The 21,634-nt window shown below is 38.2% G+C and overlaps 1 protein-coding gene across 1 annotated transcript in view; it reads right to left on the reverse strand.

Annotated features, from left to right (window-relative positions):
- CNTN1 (contactin 1) overlaps positions 1-3,564 on the reverse strand; it is a 354,640-nt gene extending 351,076 nt beyond the window's left edge. The window contains exon 1 of the mRNA XM_014786370.2: positions 3,431-3,564. The gene's annotated coding sequence lies outside the window, so the exon portion shown is untranslated. The remainder of the gene's footprint in view (positions 1-3,430) is intronic.
- Positions 3,565-21,634: the final 18,070 nt, after the last annotated feature.

The raw sequence follows: 21,634 nt of genomic DNA on the forward strand, positions 1-21,634 counted from the left end.
GGGCTAAGCCCTATTTTAAATGTTACATCAATTATCTCATTTAATACTCAAAGAAAAAATCGCACAAAGAACTCTGAGGTAAGTGCTATTAGAATCCCCAATCGACTTACTGCGTTCACTTATCTGTACAACAATATATAAATATTTACACACATAGGCTTCCTTCCAAAGCCTGTGCTTTGTGTGTGTGTGTGTGTAAGGAAGATCAGCCCTGTGCTAACATCTGCCAATCCTCCTCTTTTTTTTTTTTTTTGCTGAGGAAGACTGGCCCTGGGCTAACAGCCATGCCCATCTTCCTCTACTTTATATGGGACACCGCCACAGTGCGGCTTGCCAAGCGGCACGTTGGTTCGCGCCAGGGATCCGAATCAGCGAACCTGGGCCCCCCACAGCGGAGCACGCACACTTAACCGCTTGCGCCACGGGGCCGGCCCCCAGAAGCCTGTGCTCTCCACTAGGAGAGTATTTTGGAATGGCTAATGGAGAAGAGATTAGGAATGGAAATGCAGAAGGAGAATTTTATTTCCAGTAAAATAAATTGTCATCAATTGAGGGGACTCATTTGAAAGGTAGAAGCAGGTAGAGGAGATGAGAGGGACACAAAGAACAGAGGGTTAGAAAAAGTAAGAAAAAAATTATGACAGATCATTGTGGTATCAAGAAGTAAAATTTCAAGGAGGAGAAGGACAGTATGGAAAATGGCAGATCAGAAGGGAAGAAAAATGAGCAATATACCAATAAAAAGGAAACAAACATTGGACTCAAAGAAGAAGAGCTTACAGATGACCTAGAGAGGCTAGGTTCTGTGATATGACACAGGCCATGGCCAATTTACGTGTAGACATGGATACGAATGGGAAATGGAAATGGATGGACATTGTCGATGTTTTCTTTAATAAGGCAATTACATGGCATGTTTTTGCCAATTCAAAGAGAAATATGAATTGTCTATCTTTCAACTTGGTCTCTAGTTGGTCTCAAGGGACACAAGTTATGAGAGAATGTATAGAAAAATCTGTACATAGTCATAACCTCTATTGGAAAATTGGATCATTCAGTGGAAGGATATGTAGAGGGATATCTCATGTCATTTATCACTCCTCATGGAAAGGATAATAGAGCCAAAGGAAGTTTCCAAAAATAGTTCCCAACACATAGCCTTCTATCAGTAAATAGATTACCCCCAAGCCATTGCTGCATCCATCCAAACAGTTCCTTATGATGATGCTCCCTCAATAAGAATCTTTGAGCTTACTTAGAACGACTGTATTCAGTGGAGTTGGGTATACAAAAGTATAGGTCATAGTCTTTTTCTGCAAAGTATTTCCTGTCTACTTAGAAGACAAATCAGACATTTGGGGGTAAGGAACAAAATAAGATGGAGCATCTGAATAACTGAATAACCTTGGCCTATATAGTTACTGGTATCGATGTTGACCAAATTTTGTCACCAGGACCAAAAACTATGGGAAGCTAAAGTGTTCTATTTGAGGGGAAACTGCTATGCAATATAATTCACAGTAGGTTGTTGGAATATTAGGGTCAAAATAGCGCATTTTTGGAAAACTTTAAGCAAATTACTTATGTCCTCTAAATCTTAGTTTTCTCATCTAAGAAAATGGAAAAGTTATCATTAGGATTAAATAATTCCAGGCAGTGGAAAAAATAAATGCACATACATCCATAAAAGAAAGTCCACTAGTGCAAACAGATATGATATGAAACAGCAGCACACGTTTAAATACCAGGTCCACAGTAAAATTTTTACAAAGAAATATATCAACACTACCCTTAAAATTTCTAAAGGTCTCTTAGTTCTACATCCTGTAAAGTGGGTGGATCCTTTTCTGCCAGATCCCCAAATGCTGCTGGCTAATTTACCACCCAAATAAATCTACTACCAAAAAACCAAGATACAGGCATAAACAAACCATTATGCTCTGACGAGTTTAATAAAATATCTCAGATACGATTTGTATTTATTTGATATGTGTGTTATATTTCAGGCTGGTAAGGTTCATCTGTACACTGTGAAGCTGAAAAATGCAGGGAAACGGATGAAGATCAAAGACCACTCTAAGAATGTATTCAAAAGAATATTTAGAAATATTGATCTTCATGTGCATTACAGAAACATTATTTCATGCCGGGTTTCCTCAGTCTGAGTTCATCTTTTCTGGCTTTTCACCCAATGGGGAATTTGATTCCCTTTTGTCCCTCCCACTCAGTGCTTCCAGATTGCTTCAGAAGGCCAAGGCAGCCTGTTCAGAGCAGGCAAACAGGGCTGGGTGTGCAGAAGCTATATATAGCTCCACCTTGGAGATGTGCACACGCGAGCACGCGTACAAATGCCCATGCTGGATTTGGCACGAATAAATGAGAAAAGGTTGCAGGTCTCCCCTCTCTCTCTTTCCCATCACCCCAATTTTTCAGTCATTTTCAAAGCAGGGTGTCATCAGTCCCCGAGAGAGATGCAGCATCTAATTTCTCTGCAATTCTGCCTGCTGTTTCCAGCAATCTGACTCCGGCAGGAACCGGCACTGGGCCAACACCTACTACCCAGATGCGGTCACCCAGGGAGGCTGCCTTGCAGCCGCTGGGAGTCCATCCGGGCACAATTGCTTGACTCTCTGGGAATCCCCCGAGGATAAACCCACCTTTTAGGAACTAGGCGAGAAGGTGATTTCCAATAGACAACCCCAGGTTAGGAGGGAAGAGGAGAAACCTTCGCTGTCCCCTCCTCAGTCTGCCGCAGATAGGCGAGAAGGGCCCGCGTCTTCTCCACAGAGACGTAATTAATTGGAAAATGCCCTTCCACCGAGTTGCAGGCTTTTTCCCCACCCTCAAATCCCGAAGGGAACCAGTTCTTAACCGAGGAGCCAGGGAACAAACAAGTGCCTTCCTCCGCTCAGCGCGATCATTCCCAGTTTTCTCAGGGATGTGCTCGAGTCTAGACGCCAGGTAGGAGAGGGAAAATGAGGAGGTGCGGACAGGCGTGGGGAGGAGCAGCTCTTCCCGACGTAGGAAGACCTGCGGCTCCCCGGCTGCTGACACGTCTGCTCCCCCAGACCCTCCCTGCCGGGTCGACATGGCATCCCTCGGCCGAGTCACCGGCGGGGGCGGCTGAAGCCTCGGAGAGGAAAGTTGACAAGACACAGCGAGGGGCTTGGTCCCCTCTCCCAGGGCACTGCAGCCCTGCCCCACTCGTCACCCCTGGCTCCCGCATCCCGCACGCCTCCTTCCCAGCACCCAGACAACCTCCACCCCAGTCCTTCCTGCCGTACTTCACAACGAGAGCTGCGGCGACCACAGGAGATTTGGGGGTGACGAGGACGAGGCAGGGCTGGGGGAAGGGGAAGGGAGGCAACAGTAGCCTGAAAATACGCATTCTTTATTCTATCGGCAAAGAAGGAAAAGTCCTGCCTCCTACCTGTTCCCTGCTCCTGCTCGCCTCGGCGCGGCACAACTGGACCATAACCTACAGGTTTCCCACTTCCGCTGCAAACACCTGGGAGCGCATCGCCCCACCGGGCGCCCCTCCTCGCCTCGGCCGAGCCCACCCTAGCTACTTGACAGCAGAAGCCGGGCCTTTTAGAGCGGTTATTGGAGCTACGGGGAATGCGGGGCGGGGGCCGGAGAGAAACCTGCGTCTTTGATTGGACAGGCGGGATGTCACTCTCACCCAGGACCATGGCTTGCTGTGGACTGGGGTAGCCGCTAAACCGAACTGCAAAGGGTCTCTGCAGTCTTTGAAACCAAACCCTGCTGCTACTGTGTCAAGGACCCCCAAGAGGAGGGAAACTGGCTTGATGACTTGTCATCTGAGACCCCAAGAGGGAGGGAGGGGCCAGGCATAACCAGACACCCAGCACTGAAGGGACCATCTGCTCTGGGAGATTTGACAGGCGAAAATATCAGGAGCAGTGGCTCCACAGAGAAGCACGCCGTTCGGTTAAGAATGGAGCAAAACAGAAATATGCATATACTTAGGTGAAAAAAATTACAAGGGGAAAAAAAGACGTAAGGGTTTTATTTGTTTCAAGTTTCCATTTTTGCCTAACTGTAACATGGCAGTTTTTCGTGTGCAGAAATGCTTGTTCTGTAGTGCAGAGAGACTCCAAAATATCCCCTGTAGGAACAGTATTTTACATAGGAAAGCGTTGCAATAATAACTTCTCAAGAAAGAGTAAAGGAAGGAAATAAGACCAAACTGCATCAGGGACTTGCCTTGGGCAGTTCATCTGGTGACAGAAATGTTAAAATAATAATCACCAGGCAAACCGATAATAAATCTGTTCCCTTTCTGGTAATATTAGTCCATCATTCCTTTTGTGCTCAAACTCTGAGGCTGCAGAGAATGTATAAGTCAACCCAAACCCAGGTGATCCCAAGTCTGCCTTTTAGGTAAAGGGAGACGAGGATAAAACAACTTTGTGCCCGTCTTCTATCTCTGCCACTTGTCCAAGTGGAATCCGGAAGCTGTGGAATTCAAGGGACTTCTTAAATGGGGGAAAACGATAGAAAGATCACAAGTAACACAGGGGGTAGGGTGTCTCTTATTTTAGTGCCATATAAGGAAACAATCTCCTCCCTCTCAGGCTGCCTCCTTTTTGCAAATAGCCAAGTTCTTCATCTCCTAAATTAAGTAGCCATCTTAACTAGTGCTGAGCGTGACACAGCTCCCGTCTTCAAAGAGCTTATGATAGACGTGGGTCACTGGATAACTGTTAGAGAAGATGACATTGCTATTAAATGCTAAATGAGTGTAGGCTGTTAGCTTAGTGCTATGGCTGTTATTACTATTAGGCCAGACTCTGCATGAAATATTCTCTTCATAAAACTGGAAGAATCAAATTAATGTATTTGGAAGTGGGAAGGGACCCCAGAGATAACTTATAGAGAATAGATATGACTCTCATGCTGGGAAACCACTTATCACTGAATGGGAATAACTAAAAATGTAATGGCAAGTTTCAAAAAACCCATCGGTCATGTTTCTACATAACATGCTCGTTCATCTTGCACCTCCACCCCAGGCACCCACACAAATTGTTCCATAGAATTGACAAATCATTCATGATTTGGTGCATTTCTGAGCTCTTGTTCTGTGCCACAGCCTGTGTTGGTGCTGGGGAACTAAACAAGAATAATGCATTGAACTTGTTAAAGAGGCACTCAGGAAGCAATTAAGATAGTAAAATGTTGTAGTAGGGAATGTGTATTTATTTTCAACACCAAGATCTTTTGATCCCTGAGCATAGATTATTTTGAGTCACAATGAACTCCAGCAGACCCTCTTCTAGATTTAAGCAGTGAGAAGAAGGCAGAGTATCAAGGAAACAAACTGAGCATTGAAATTGGCACAGAAGTTGAAACTGAAAGTGAAGAGAATACTAAAGAAATCTCTGCTATCTTCATTCTTTCATTCCTTCATTCATTCTTTCAGTAAATATCACTATTGTAAACCTGGTGGTGAGTGAGATAGGCAAGCTCTCATGGAGCATACTCTTTATTCTTAACAGACAATGTTACTTTGTGTATTTACTGATATAACTGTAGCTTTGTGTGTTTGGGTGTGTGTGTGCACACACATACACACGCACACAACTTGGGAACAGTATTAGGATAATTGTAATTTTTATCTGGTCATTAAGCACCTCACATATTTTCAGACAAAACAGGCCGTCTCCAGGTTATTGCTTATTATCTTGCAGAGCAAAACCTGCATTCCTGGAATACATATATTCTTATGTACATGAATATATCAAAAGTGTCTGTGGCAGAGCATTTTACATTTTCCAAATCACTTTCAGATACAATCTCCTCTTTGTTCTTAAGTAAGCAGAAAAGTCACTGATAGCCCCATTTCTCAATTGAGGAAATTGAAGTAGCCAGAGAAATGTACCCCTTTCAAAGTAAAGGTAATAAAAAAAAATAATTGTGTATATAATGCTTGCTATATTGGGGTCATTCAATGTATACTTATTGATATGGTTATGAAACGTGAGAGTTTGAAGAACTTTAAAAACCATTAAGTTCCACTCACTACTCTGTGAAGGAAAGGATCAGACGTTATAACTCGCCCAAGGTCATGTATCTAGTTAGGCGCAAAGCTGAGTCTAGAACCCAGACCTTAGGGCTACTCATTCCTCATTTTTTCCATCACAATGAACAATAACTTGTTCTGGTATCTCTTCCAGCAGAGTTCTTGTCCCTTGTCCTCCCTGAACCACCCAGCCTTTTGAAGTTTTCAGGACTGACCCAACATTGTACTCATCTTCCAGCATTTATAAAAATATGTGACAGCATGCCACTTTAACTAGAAATTAAGCAGGGCATAATCAGTAGTTGCAACTCAATTTGCTTGTAAGTTTGGGGTCTGCTTCAAGAGATTGGGATCAGAGTAATTGTGGCTGCTGTTGAGATGTGAAGAAAACTGATGGAAATGAATGGCCAGCTAGACAGATTGCCTGTGGTACATACTGTCCTTAAAGTGAGGAAGAGGAGAACTGCAGAAACATTAGTCTCAATCCCCCATATCTGAAAGCCTGGTATAGAACCTATTTGCAAATCTTCAAAAGAAACAGTAGGAAAATTTCCTTGTTCTCTGGATGGCTCTATTTCCCTAATCAGTCGCACAGTTCCATAGCACGGCTTCTTGGGCATTACATTGCTAAACTTCCCTTGACCCTATTATTGAATTCTCCTGCCTTCCCCTCCTTCCTGCACCCTGCTTTGGCTCTCATTCTTGAAACATTCCAATTTCCTCCAACCAGTGATTAAATCTCAGTGAGAGGAAAGGAAACTACAGCAACAGTACAGCTTTCCACAGCATGTATTCCTGTTCTTTCTCCTCTACTCCACCCACCATTTCCTCACTTTGAAGCTTCCCAGGAGAACAGTTGCTAACACAGCCTGATATAGCAAAGAAAGGCGAGAGTAAGGAAAAAGGGGCTTTTCCAACCAAAATTTCAAGCTAAACTTAACACAGCAGAAGGACAACAGAGGCTCTGCCCACTAGTTTGAAGAGAATCATGCTAAACCCAGCCTGCAGCATCTCAAAGATCACATCAGCCCACTGACCTAGCTTTTACATGGCCAACTGGGAACGCAGGCAAAGGAATACACACACTCTCTCTCCCTCTCTCTGTCTCTCTCTCAGTACCATGTGGCTGGAAACAGAGGCTGAGAAGATAGTTTTCAAATACTAAATACTGGAAATATTGTCAACAGCAGCAGCTTGCTACTCACCCAGAGCCACTGCAATCATTTTGGAGATTAAGAGTAAGATTAGAATTCCTTTTGTTTTGTCAGCGACTGCTGTGCGCCAAAAGGGCAAGTTTACAAAAAAGCCACATGCTAATATTGCATGGATATCTTCACACAGATTCCATTGTTTCACAGTAGAAGCCACTACTTCTCTTTAATATAGCCCCATTTGCATAATAGGAATCAATGTTTAATATAACAAAAGGGCAAGTTACTCCTTGGTTCATAGCCGATAAGTCCTCCAAATTCTTTCAACTCGTGGAACACATGGGGAGCAGGGCTCAAATCAATTGTTAAATTGTAGCTTCTGGTTTCTGTTATTCATGGAGAGTAGGCAGTCAGTTACTATTAGTGAACTCCCACTGTCAACTTTAATTAACATGTCCTTTCTCTTCTTTCCTAACTGCCATCACAGACACTGAAAATTCCATTTTTAGAGTATGTCCTTGAAGTGATGAATACCTTCACCATCTGGAGTGGACATAGGACAGGAGCTTAGAAGATCTTTGTTCTACTCTAGACTAGTAAATAATTGGGAAGATAGGGACAGGACTGTAAACCTGTTTCCTATGCCATAAAATGAGGGACAGAGTTACACGAAACCACTTGCTAAGAATACGGCATCACCATCTTTGTAAGAGATCATCTATCCAAATAGACATCCTACCCCCAAAACAACTGAAAGAAGCAAGAGAAAAGGAACAGCGGAAAGAATTTGTCCATTTCATCCAAATTTTCAAATTTATTGGCCTAGAGTTTTTCATGATATCCCCTTATTATGTGTTTAATATCTATTGGATCTGTATTTACCATTCAAGTGTCCTTCTCGATATTAATAAATTGTGGGGGTTTTTCCCTTGTCAGTTTTCCAGTGTTTAGAAATATATTAGTCATTTTGAATATCAGTTTTGGCTTTGTTACTTTTCTCTAATGTATGTTTGTTTTGTATTTTATTGATTTCTGCTATTATCTCCATTGTTTCCTTCCTCTTACTTTCCTTAGTTTTGATTTGGTGTTCTTTTTCTCTATTCTTGAGATGGAAGTACATTTCATTGATTTTTCAGCCTTTCTTCTTTTTTTAATATTTGCCTTTAAGACTATAATATTTTCTCCAAGTAGTGCTTTAGTGTATCTGACAAGTTTTAATATGTCTTATCTTCATTATCATTCAAATATTTTCTAATCTCTGATTTTCTTTTTTAATCCAAAGATTATTTAAGAATATATTGCTTAATTTATAGTGACTTAGAGTTTTTCTACTTATCTTTTGGTTTGAAATTTTTAGTTTAATTTTATTTTTGTCAGAAAAATGCTCTGAGAGGATTTCAATCTGATTTGCTAAAGCTTGTTGACAATGTAAAATTTGCATTTTCGGTATATGTCCCATGTACTCTTGAAAAGAATATGGAAATTCAGCATCTAGTAATAGAGGAGTAGCTACTGTTGAACCATCCATCCTATAGATACAAACTATAGGCTCTGGCAAAAAAGAAATAAAAAACACCTACATGAGGCACTGGAGAATAACCACGAGCAACCAGAATCTAAGAGATATCTGTACATGGAAAAAGGAAATGGCAGAGGGTGAGTTTCCCATTTTACACAGCTTTGATCTTTAGGAAAGGTCCCAGCAGGTTCCAAATGAGATGGATAAAGCTAAAAAAAATCTTTCTGGCTTGAAAAAACAGAGGACAGCATTCTGGATAATGATAGAAGAAAGAAAATGAGACAGGGTAATCCCAGAAAAGAGAGATCCAGAAAGGGAGAGTCCTCAGTTCAGAGTATAAACTCTATCCAAATCTTAAGCTGAAATGCTCCTCCTTGTTTTCTGTGTGAACACTTTTCAGATTTTTATTAAGATGTTATCTTATCAATGAGCCTATCCCTGATCATCTCATTTACAATTGACGTTCCCCTACCCCAGAACTCCCATTTGTTTTTCCTACTTCATATTTCTCAATGACAATTTTCATCGACTACAGTACGATACATTTTTTGTATCCATTTGGTTTATTGCCTGTCTTGTAGCATATGCCCACTCTACCTCCCCTCTAGAATTTAAGCTCCAATAGGGCTTAAGTTGGCTCTCTTTTGTTCACTGCTCTCTGTCATTTCACAGACCAAACAGTCCACGGGGCATAAAAGGTACTCAATAAACATTTGTTGCTGTGGAAAAGAAAGGATTGAAGAACTAGGAACTCAAACCAAGCAGAGCACCCATAATGTCATGCTTTTTGCTCGACTTTGTCTTCACATCTGTTGTTCTCTAAACCTGGAAACTATTCCTTCCTCTTCCCTACCCAGACTGTTTTCAACCAGATGAACTCTTGTTTATCCTCCCAGAATGTGTTAGTTATTATTGCTTTTGTGAAACCCAAACCCTTTTCACACCCACACCCAGATACAGTCACTTCCTCTTCTGTATGTCTATACTTTACACACAAATTCATCATGATACTAGAATATTTTATTGTAGGTATTTGTTGGTATATGTCTCTTCATTACAAATAAAAAAGCTCCTTGAAGGCAAGGGCTATCTTTGGTTGATTGGGAATCCTGATAAGAATTTCCTTCTACCTTCTGTTACATGCTATCTGAGAAGCCTTCAAAGAAGGTGACATACAAGTTAGATCTTTAAAATCAAATAGAAATTAACTAGATAGAGTGTAAGGTTTAGCATAGATACAGTTTTATAGTTAAGAATTGCAATTTTTTTCTTTTGCTTATATTTGAAATGGGAAGCATAGATTTTTTTTTTTTTTTTTGTCTGGAAGGTCAGCCCTGAGCTAACATCCATGCTAATCCTCCTCTTTTTGCTGAGGAAGACCGGCTCTGAGCTAACATCTATTGCCAATCCTCCTCCTTTTTTTCTCCCCAAAGCCCCAGTAGACAGTTGCACATCCTTCTAGTTGGTGTATGTGGGACGCGGCCTCAGCATGGCAGGAGAAGCGGTGCCTCGGTGCATGCCCAGGATCCGAACCTGGGCTGCCAGTAGCGGAGCACGTGCACTTAACTGCTAAACCACGGGGCCCGCCCGGAAGCATAGATTTTTTAGGGTCACATTAACAGTTAGTCACCATGGAAAGAACATCTCTATCACTTTTTATCTTAATGAGCTATTAACTTGAAGGTTAGCTATGAGAAATATAGTAATTTGCTGATAAAAGCACAGAAAATTATAAATCCATCTAGATAAGTAGAGAATGTGTAAAATTCAAATTTTGGAACTCTGAATTCTTGCTTGTTTCTGAAGAAAATGAGGTCAGAAATGTCATTCTGTTAGTTCTGTTGCCCTTCCTTTGAGTGTTCAGTAATAATATGAGGAACAGGTAGCACACATATCTCCACACACAAGGGGGGCACAAAGCATAGCTTAGGAGGGAATCATTACCTACTGCCAGTAAATGTGAGCATTTAGCCACCATCCAATTATCAAATGAGAAGCTCTGCTTAAAAGAAAATTTACTTTAACCTTTACGTGGACATAATTATTCCTTTTCCCAAATATCAGTACCATTTGACATTGAAATAAAATTGGCTCAATGCCTGGATTTCTCTCCAACTGATTGTCTACTTGGAGGGAGTTGATGTATATATCTTAGATATATGTCATATATTTTGGATATATATGTATATGTCAATCATATATATATGGCTAGGAGCTGCTCACCCTATCTTCCCAGTTTATCTGAATGCCTGGATTTTTCCTACATTGCTATTGTTCTTTATAATCCTATTAGTCACTCTCGTTTCTTATACTATCAAGAATTCCTTTGTTGACTAACAAATTTCCGGTATTAACTTAAAGAAATAGGACGTAGGTCAGGCCAGTTACAAAAGGAAAAAGAGACTACAGGGGTTTATTTGGACTGTAGTCCTGAAAATGATATGGGAGGCTGGAGTTTTTCACGTGTTCTACAATTCTTTGGAAAGGATGTTTGGAAGAGGTCAACAGAATTGATGGGAGATGCAGGGTTGTCAGAGCTAGGCTTACTCCACCCTAGGATGCCCTCTCATTCTGAAAGTCCCCTAGCATTTAAGTTCTCCCCATTTTAAGTTCTCCGACAGCCCTGCATTACAGTTTGAAGGTCCAACTCTTTTATCATTACATATGATCTGGCTAGTCTCTACCCCTCTATCTCATCTCAAACCACTCATCTCTTTGCTTAATGCACTCCAACCACACTGGTCTTGATGCTGTTCCTCAAATGTGCCGAATCCAGTTGCTGTTCCTTTTTCTAAAAGGCTCTTCTCGTGGTTCTTCATATGATGGGCTTTCTATGAGCTTTCAAGTCTAACCTGAAATGTCACCTCTCAGAGAAGACTTCTGTGACAACACTCCTAAAGTATATCACCTAACTCAGATTCTCTGTCATATCACACTGTTGTTTTCCTTCATAACACTTTACTATAAGAAATAATATTTGGGGGCCGGCCCCGTGACTTAGCAGTTAAGTGCGCGTGCTCCGCTGCTGGCGGCCCAGGTTTGGATCCCGGGCGCGCACCGACGCACCGCTTCTCCGGCCATGCTGAGGCCGTGACCCACATACAGCAACTAAGAAGGATGTGCGGCTATGACATACAACTATCCACTGGGGCTTTGGGGAAAAAACAATAAAAGAAATAAAAAATTAAAAAAAAAAAAAGGAAATAATATTTGGTATTTAATGTTTATTTGTATACGTTATTTCTCTCCGCCTAGAGTATACGCTACGTGAGGACAAGAACCTGGTGTGTCTTATTCACTGCTGTCTCCCCAAGGCTAGAATAGTGCATGGCACATGGTACATGCTCGAGAAATATTTTAGAATAAATAAACAACAATTATGACACATAACTACTTTTTTTTTTTTTTAATATCCATGGCAGGCAGTAAAATAATCAATGAACACTGTTGGTGAGCACTCACTGTGTGACTCACACAGTCACAGACTGACAGCTCCCTCTGGATGCAGTGTCCTGTAGAGTGGTCCATCTGGACTCTCCAGAGCAAGCTGCTTGGTTTTGCTTCTTAGGCAGTTGGTGGGCTCAAGAGAGTTAGTTAGCACTCTGTTGATGCAGACAGTCCATCTAAGAAAAGCTTTCTGACACTTTTATATTAAACACCCCAGTGTTTTATTTGCTAAATGGAGGTAATTTCCTAATTCCTTCAACTAATTGAACTACTCTCATCATTTCTGCTTATGTACCCAAACTTTCACTGCCCTACACACACTAGATTTCCCTAAACTTAGAGTAAGCATAAGCTTTACTTGTGGTAAGGGAAGAAAGGAAGAGCTGAAAAACTACTCGATTAAACCATAAACTGACCAGATTAAGCAGCGGGGTTACAAGATTGAGTTCAGAGAGACTAACTCTAATTTATTTATATCATAGATTTGTGAAAGACATTTCTTGAAACATACAAACTTATTCAGAGAAAGATGGTTTTCTAGGAGAATAAAACAATATTGCTCTGCTATAAAGAAATAGATATTTTCAGAAGAATATAAACCTGCAGATTAAGGCTTATCTTGCTAGGACAGTGCCTATGGAGGCTTTGCCATGTATTTTCTAATACAGTTTCAATTTCAAAAAAATCTATCTAGTTAATTAAAACTTCATGTATGTAGGATAATGGTGATTCCCTGAACCTGAATTTCTTCACACACTATCCCAGAAAACATAAGAGCAACAAGGAAGGGAAATAAAACTACACATGATCTGAATCTTCAGCATTATTAGAAGACAGAAAATGCCACCAAGTTCAAATTACGTGTACGTAAAGAAATAAGCACCAAATTCCAGCAGAGTTCTCACCGCTGCTACACGTCTGTGGGTATGAGAAGTAAGAGACGGTAAGCTTGAGAGATTCCTTGAGAAGGGGAAGAGAGCACAGGCACTAAGTACAGAAAAAGCACCCTTAGGGAAAAAAAAAATTCAACACCAAATGCTTAAATATTGGTCTGAGACCTAGGAATTCACAGCAGCAACCATAGGGAAGATACTTGACAATCAGAAGAAATGGAGGTGGCAGCCTTAGAGAAGAGCTACTTCTGGGAGAGAAAGGTAAATAGAGAAGAGTGACGCCTCTTGGGAAGACATGGTAGAAAAGGGGAAAGAAAATGTAAGGGGGAGGGAAGTAACAATCTTGTGGAAACAAAAGGAGGAAAAATAAAACAACTTGTCATGCTCTACCATCACCAAAAGAAACAATAGTATCCTTTAACTAACCTATATTTTGACAAACTGAATGAGGTAGCTTTCAAACCAGGAATCTTGTGCATTAGATGTTCAAGAATAGAAAAAAAAACAATCAGATGAATTTCATACAAAGCTATTGAAAGAAGAAAACAGAAAATGTGAATCAAAGATTTCAGTTGAGAAAATTTCTCCCCCCAAAATAAAATAAACACAAAGCAGGAGAAAATTGCAACACAACACTAGAATCTGAATTTTAATTCCTCAAACAAGAATTCGAAGATATTTTTAAAAAGCAAGAATCAAAAATTCAAAAAGTAACAATAGAAATGGTCCAAAAAACAACCAAAACCTCAAAAAACCCTAACAGGGAGAAAGTAACAAGAGGTTAGTGAACTCAGGAAAGAAATTTAACAAAAAGATACACCATCTCTGAAAAGAAGACTAAATTACAAAGTGCTCAAGGAATAATAGAGTCAACTGAAAATTTCATAAGGGACACTGAAGAAAGAAAGAAAAACAATGAAGAAAAGGAAATGAAATAAAGAAATAAAAATGGTTAGAGAGAGAGCAAATGAAACAGATAACAAGCAAAGAAGGCCCAGCATGTGAATAACTAGAGTTTCAGAAGAAGAAAAGCAAAACAATCTAACAGAAGTAATATTTAAAATTATAATCTAACAAAACATTCTAAAGAAAGATAAATTTACGTACTGAAAGGGCCCATTATGTACCTGGGAAAATTGACCCAACAATAACCTCTGAGACGATCTTAGAAAAACTATCAGGCTTTAAAGATGAAAACAAAATCATCAGGATTCCTGGACAAAAATATTAAATTATAAGGATAACAAAATTGCACTGATGCCAGGCTTTTCGAGAGCAACATAAAAAGCAAGGCCACAGTGTAGCAACATTTTAAAAAATCTAAGAAAAATGTGAGCCAAGAATTTTATAACCAGCCAAGCAATCCTTCAAATATCAAGCCTATAAAAATAAACAACTTTGAATGAGAAGGAACTCAAGATATGCTGAAACCATGAGCTCTCCATGAGGATTTTACTATAAGACGAACTTCATCAGAACAAAAGATGACTGGGAAGCTTCTACAAAAGGACAGAAGGTGAGCATTTAATATACTTAAATGTAGAACTAATACAGGGTTAGATATAGGTTTAGATACATGAGTGAAAAAATGTATGTAAACATTACATATTCTGACAAAGTAGAAATAATGCAATTAATAAACAGAAGGAGAAAAGAGAGAGAAGGGGGAAGTGCAGTAAAATCATTGACTGTTGCAAAGATAATAGGTGAGAGTCAAAGAATATCATTTAAATTTCACAAATTGCCTAGTGAAACATTAAGTAAGAATAAGGTGATTAAAGGCAATATAGAAGGTGTTCATGAGTAGGTAACAGCTAAAACAAAATATAAAACTTCCTCAACACCAAAAGAAAATATTAAGTAAAGGAAAGAAGACTCAATAAATACAGAAAGAGGTGGAGTAAATATAACACAATAGACACAGTAATTATAAAATAGTGTGAGAAGCAACATATCAATCATATCACTCAATATAAACAGGCTTCACTCATGTACCAAAAGAAGAGATTTTCAAATTGGATCATAGAGCAAACCCTGCTCTCTGCTGTGTACAAGAGACATACTTAAAACAGTAACTCAAAAGTGCTAAAAATAAAGGAAATGGCAAAGATATACTAGACAAATGGGAACAATAAGGAAGCAGGGCCTGTGTTTCTGACATCAAAGTAAAATTCAAGCCAAAAAAAAGCATGAAATGAGAATAAAAAGGCACTTAAAATGCTAAAAGCCTTATGTACCCAAACTTTCACTGCCTTACACACATGACACAATTCATAAAGAAGAAATGGGAGTTATATTATCTATGAACCAAATAATACTGTAAACATTTATTTAAAACAAACCACAAGAGATATAAGATGAAAGAGAATCATTAAAAATAGGAGTTTTTAACACATTATTCTCAGTTCAAGACAGATCAAATAAAAAAAATTGGGCTATAGAAAGTCTAAATGTCATAATCAACAATATAGAATTCATGGGATATATCAAACACTACACAGTCATATGGAGAATATACTTTCTTCTCAAACACCCATGGAATATTCACAAAAATTAACTATATATTAAGTCACAAAGAAAGCATCAGTAACTTCTATAAATTAGAAAAAATTACAACTCTCTGATCACAATGCAAAATGATTAGAAATTAAAAGAAATTCCCATGGAAATAAAAAACCTTCCATTAATAACTCTTGGGTGGAAGAGGAAATATAATCATAAGTTACAAAGTTTCTGAAAAAAAGAATGATAACAAAAACACTACATATTAGAATCTGAGGGATATATTTAAAGCAGTGATCAGAGGAAAATTCATAGCCTTAAACATCTCTATCAGGGGTGAGGAAGCTACAGTCCCCAGGGCAGATCCAGCCCAATGCCTGTCTTGTATAACCTGCAAAAACAGTCTGGCTTCTTCATTTATGGCTGCTTTTGTATGACAACTGCAGACTTGAATAGTGGTGACAGAGACTATACAGCTCACAAAACCTAAAATATATACTATTTATATGCCCTTTACGAGAAAACTTTGCCAATTCTTGCTCCATATCAATAGAAAGATAGATGAAAAGTAAATAAATAAATTCCCAACTTAAAAGTTCAAAAAAGTAAGCCAGAAAAAGCACAATGAAGAAAATAATAGAGATTAAAGCAGAGGTTAATTAGGTAGAGAACAGAAAATAGTCTATTAAATTAAATCAAAATTCTGATCTTTAAAAAAATCAACAAAATAGACAAAACACTAACTAAATAAATATTTTTCAAAAAGGCAGAAGAAATGACATAGAAGAAATAATTTGATACAGAGGGGAAAATTTATAATATAATAATAATATAATATGGTATAGTATAATATAATATAATATAATAAAGAAACAAAATTTACACACCTGCATAAAAAAATTGAAAACACAGGTGAAATTGATAATTCATTAGAAAAATAAAATTTATCAAAATTGTCTAGTCAACAATAAAGTAATTTCCCTAAAAGATATAGAGAAAGTTATCAAAGTCAAAAAAACAAAACAACAAATAGGGAGAAATTTTTTGTAACACATATCACAGATAAAGTGATAATACACCTAGTATATAAAGAAGATTTTTTTAATTTGGGGAAGGAAAAAGACCAAAAATCCTGTAGAAAAAGTGGCAAAAGATATGAATACGGACGAATTCACAAAAAGCATGTGATTGTTAAATACATGAAATGGTGTTCAATGTTATTTATAACAAAGACATGCAAATTAAAACCTCACTAAGATACCATTTCTCACCATTAAATTGGTGAAAATTTAAAAGCTTAGTAATGCTCTCTGTTGGCTAGACTGTGGGGAAACGGGCATTCCCATGCATTGCTGTGGGAATGCAAAATTATACAACCCTTCTGGAGAATTTGGCAATATCTAACAAAATTATATATGCATTTACCCTTTGTTCCAGAAATCCCACTTCTAGGACATTCCCATTGTTACCAGATACAAACATAGGTTCTTTACCTGCCACACAAGAGGGGCCAAATAAAATGGAACACTAGGCTTGTGGCAAGGACAGGGTTTTTATTTCTGGCAATGTCAGCCGGAAGACCGAGAGAGCTCTCAAATTCGTCTTGTTGCATATTATTTGTAACTGCAAAATACTGGAAACTAGCTTGATGCCCAAATATAGGGATTGATTGACTAAACTATCATTCATCCATGCAGTGGCAGATTATGCAGCTGTAAAAAGAATGAGGAAGACTTATATGAATAGATATGGAGTGATTTTTAGGATATAGCAATGAAAAGCAAAGCCCGTATCAGTATATGGAATGCTGTGTGTGTGCGCGCGCGCACCCACGTGCACATGCTTATTTATGCAAAAAGAAGCAGGAAGGATAAGCCAGAAAACAATGAAATTGGTTACTTACAAGAGATACAGTGTAGCAGGGAGCCAGGAGGATGTACGCAGCTGAGAATGATACTTCTCTGGTTTAATTTTTGTGTGGTTTTGACTTTTAGAAGCATATTAATGTTCTCCACATTAAACTACTAAAATTTTTTTAAGTGAGAGGAAAAAACCCTAAAACTGTGTGTAATCAGAAACAAATAAACCCAAATGAATAAGATAATCATACTGAAGTGGTGTGGGGAGACCTAACACAAGTAACTTTTAAACAGAATACTTTAACTATATATCTACACTCTAGAAAAAAAGAAAGAATCAAACCAAATCTTAAGGATGTTTTAGTAAGTATATTTGTCGTAACTGTATCAATTCTGATTCTATACTACATGTATTGTAGGACTGAGCAAATGAGAAAATTGGATAATATTGTTGGTGTTACGGTTCATACTGTGAAAGAAGAAAATGCAAATATGGAATGGGGAAAGGGCAAAGAATAACTCGTGGTTTGGCATTGAAATTAAAAATGTCATTATAAATTTATGATTTCTGTCTGTTGGTCCTAGAAGCAAGGACATCCTTGTGGCAATCTAGGACAAGATGTAGCACCCAGGAAACAAGCGATCAAACAGAGGAGAGAAATATAGGGGATTCCTTCTAGAAAGGAATCCTAGAAATCCCCTAGGGTCAGTGCAAAAGAAGGACAAGGAAACCAGCTGTGCAATAAGCTAAGGTGATACTAAGTCCTGGTTGAAGTGAGGCAACAGAGGATTCCAGAAGGAATACTCTTCCAAAAAATGTGTCATATAAATATAAATATAAATATAAATATAAATATAAATAATAATATAAATATAAATATAAATATAAATATAATACAGTCATGCACCCCATAGCGATGTTTCGGTCAATGACAGGCCAAATATACAAAGGTTGTCCCATAAGATTTGTATCGTATAGCCTAGGTGTGTAGTAGGCTATACCATCTAAGCTTGTGTAAGTATACTTGATGATATTCACACAACGACGAAATCACCTAATGACACATTTCTCAGAACGTATTCCTGTCGTTAAGAAATACATGACTGTGTATATAAATATAAAATATACCATATAAATATAATGCATCCATATACATATATCATAAATATATAAAATTTTTATCAATTCCAGGATAAAAAAATATTATTCAGCTAAAGGAAATGTCATTATAGAACACAACAAGCTTCTACTTTGTAAAAGTTTTAGTTAAACGGTTTTACAAGAAGGAGGAGAGGAGGAATGTGGAAGGTTTGGGAGGAAACTTAAGAGAGGTTAATCTTCATCTTTAGATCTTTAGATGTTTTGAAAATGACATATAGACAATAGAAGATTTGTGGAATAAACATACAATTAATGATTGTGGGGCTAAACACCAGAAAAAATAATCAAAAGTGTTAAAAGTGTCTTGCCTTGGGGAAACAGAAACTGGGAGTGAGAAGCGGGTAGAGTCGGGGACATTTGCTTATATTTTGTAGTATTAATGATTTTTAAAAGTTTGTACCCCTACTAGGAAATTATTCTTGAAATCGTGAAATATCTGAGGAGCTGGGTTAGAGAAGATCACAGAATGATCTGGTGGTCTCATTCTAGAAATATTCTCCTGGGATGATACTCTAGGTCATTGCTTTGTCCTTTTTTCTATTATATAATAGCTTTAAACATTGATAGTTAAATAAAATTGGTTGAAATGCAGTTTTTAATGTATAGGCCACCACCAAACGAATAAAACAAGACGTATATTGTCCAAATCTTTAGGAGAGTCTTTCAAGAAAAGAAGATAGAAAAAATAAATCTACAGCTCATTCAATGTCCTTCCTTTTAACCTTGTCCTATTTTGGAATTCCTTTGAGGTATTATTGTTAAACAGTTAAGCCAAAACTTTCAAAGGTAATAAAATATAGCAGAATCCAGGCATCTTGGAATACAGGAACAATGAGTTCTCAGATTCAACTAGTGTTTTTGGAGCAGCCTCTATGTGCCAGGTTCCTTTTGAGGCAGGATTTCATCGCAAATCTTTAAGACAGGCATCATTATCCTCATTTTTACAAATGAGGAGACTGAAACTCAGAGAAAGCGAATAGCTTACCCAAGGTCATAAATCTAATGAGTGTTGGGTTGTGGTTCAAATCCAGATATTTGGACTCCAATTCCACCATTTTCTCAATTACTTCGTGTCGCTTCACTGCAGCTTACTCAAGTTCAACAGTGCTCAAGTTCAGCAAGTCAACAATCGCTTTTTCTTTCCCCCTTTGTTGTTCTGACGTTGCTGCTCTCATCGTTTATGCAAAGAGTCAAAACAACACAATAACATGCGCATTGTGCCTAAGTAAACAGGATGCCCCCGCTTACAAGATGCAGTAGCACAAATTTATATTCTAGCAAGCCTCAGGCATCAATCTCAACAAAAGTGAAAAGGAGCACAACTCTAGCTGCTTCTAAATTTCCCTTACATTCTAGGAGCTGTGCCAAGTGAAATCTTGCAGCTTAAACTAAAAAAAAAAAAAGAAATAAAAAACTTTGTACATTCAATCTAGTAAATAAGCACACACTCAAACTATTCTATTATTTATAACTATTCTCAATAGTAGCCAAGTAATTTTTCATTTTATTCTAAAAATCCCAGTTACATAAATTTTGCATTGTTTCCCAAACTATGAGAACACAAGACAAATATCCACTTCCCTCTCAAAAGGTGAAAAAAACTACCAAATTGTCAGTACATAGGGGTTTCTCCAGGTAGACTCCAAGTTTCTGTGTAGCCATGAGTTATGATGGGAGAGAGGAACAGTGATGTGACAGAGGAACAATGATGCTTTATTAGACTCACCCATCCTCCCTGCCACCCATCCAACTAACCATCCTAAATAGAAGGTTAGGATATTCAGACAAAACAGGTACTTGAAGAATTGATGTACAGTTATTCTGTTGAGCACATTAATTCTGAACTCTACTGAACAATTTAAGTCAAAAAATTATACACATTACACTTACTGTATTGGACAATTCAAAACCCCCAAATTTACCACAACCTAAGAGGGAAGGCACATTGACCCGCTGCCAAGTAATTTTATATAATATCTAAGCAGACTAATGGTAGTGAGGTAGTCCTGTTTTATTAATGCTTTTCCATATATGCTGAAGTGCTTATATTTTCAGAAAATGTGTGTGTCTGCCAAGTCAGACATTTGTTTACCGAACAGTATGGCTAATGCAGATGATTCTTTGTGTGTATGCACTAGGAAGAACAAAGACAAAAATGATTACTGGAAGCTATGTAAAAACCATGCCCTTATAACTTTATCCCCTTTGTAACTTCTTTAGTGTTAGAGGGTCCATTTTCTCTCGTTTTCTGAGAAAAAGAGGCAAAGAAAATCTAAACTGATGAGTAGCAACTGTTCTCAGCCCTATTGCAAAATGCTTACTAGTATAATACGGTGCTCTTTTAAATTTTCCCTTGTTTTAGTAATTACCAAATGAGAAAAGCCATAAAATAATAATTTCAGAGACCAAATTCCAGTTTTTATGTAGCAAAAGATGCTCTCATACCAGTTACATGCTTTACGAGAAATATATTTTAAAACACAGTGTATCCTAAATCCTAGTGTTTCTTAACCACCCCTACTACTAACTACCCCTCTAGCCCAAGCTATAGTCAATTCTGGCTTGATAACAGCCCTTGGCTGCCTGCCTCCTCTTGGCCCTCTGCCATCATTTCACTACTCAGCAGTAGACAGAATGGTATTTTTACATTGTAAATAGATCATGTCATCTCTATGCTAAAAAATATCCTAATAACTTGCCAGCTCTCAGAAGGAAAGAATAAACTTTTTCCCATGGACTGAAAGACCCTATGTTATCTGGCTCCTGCCTATCTCTAAGTGAACCCAAAGAAGAGAGGCACATGACCAGACATAGGGTGTAGCCATAAAATGCTCCCAGGAAACAGGCCAATGGAAGAAATTATGGCTGTAATTTTGATAGTAAATTTGATCCTCTAAGAATAAGGAAGAAAAAAGGGTGGATATATGTGGGTTCAAACAAGAGAGAAAAAAGAAAGAGAATGTTTCCAAGCAAGGATCAAGACCATTTACTCACATATAACTGAAATTAAGGCATGTTGTGCAAGTTGGTTAAAGAAAAACTGGTTGTTTTGTTT

This window comes from Ceratotherium simum, chromosome 17, assembly GCF_057802395.1.
Source record: "Ceratotherium simum simum isolate JZ-2026a chromosome 17, ASM5780239v1, whole genome shotgun sequence".
NCBI lineage: Eukaryota > Metazoa > Chordata > Mammalia > Perissodactyla > Rhinocerotidae > Ceratotherium > Ceratotherium simum.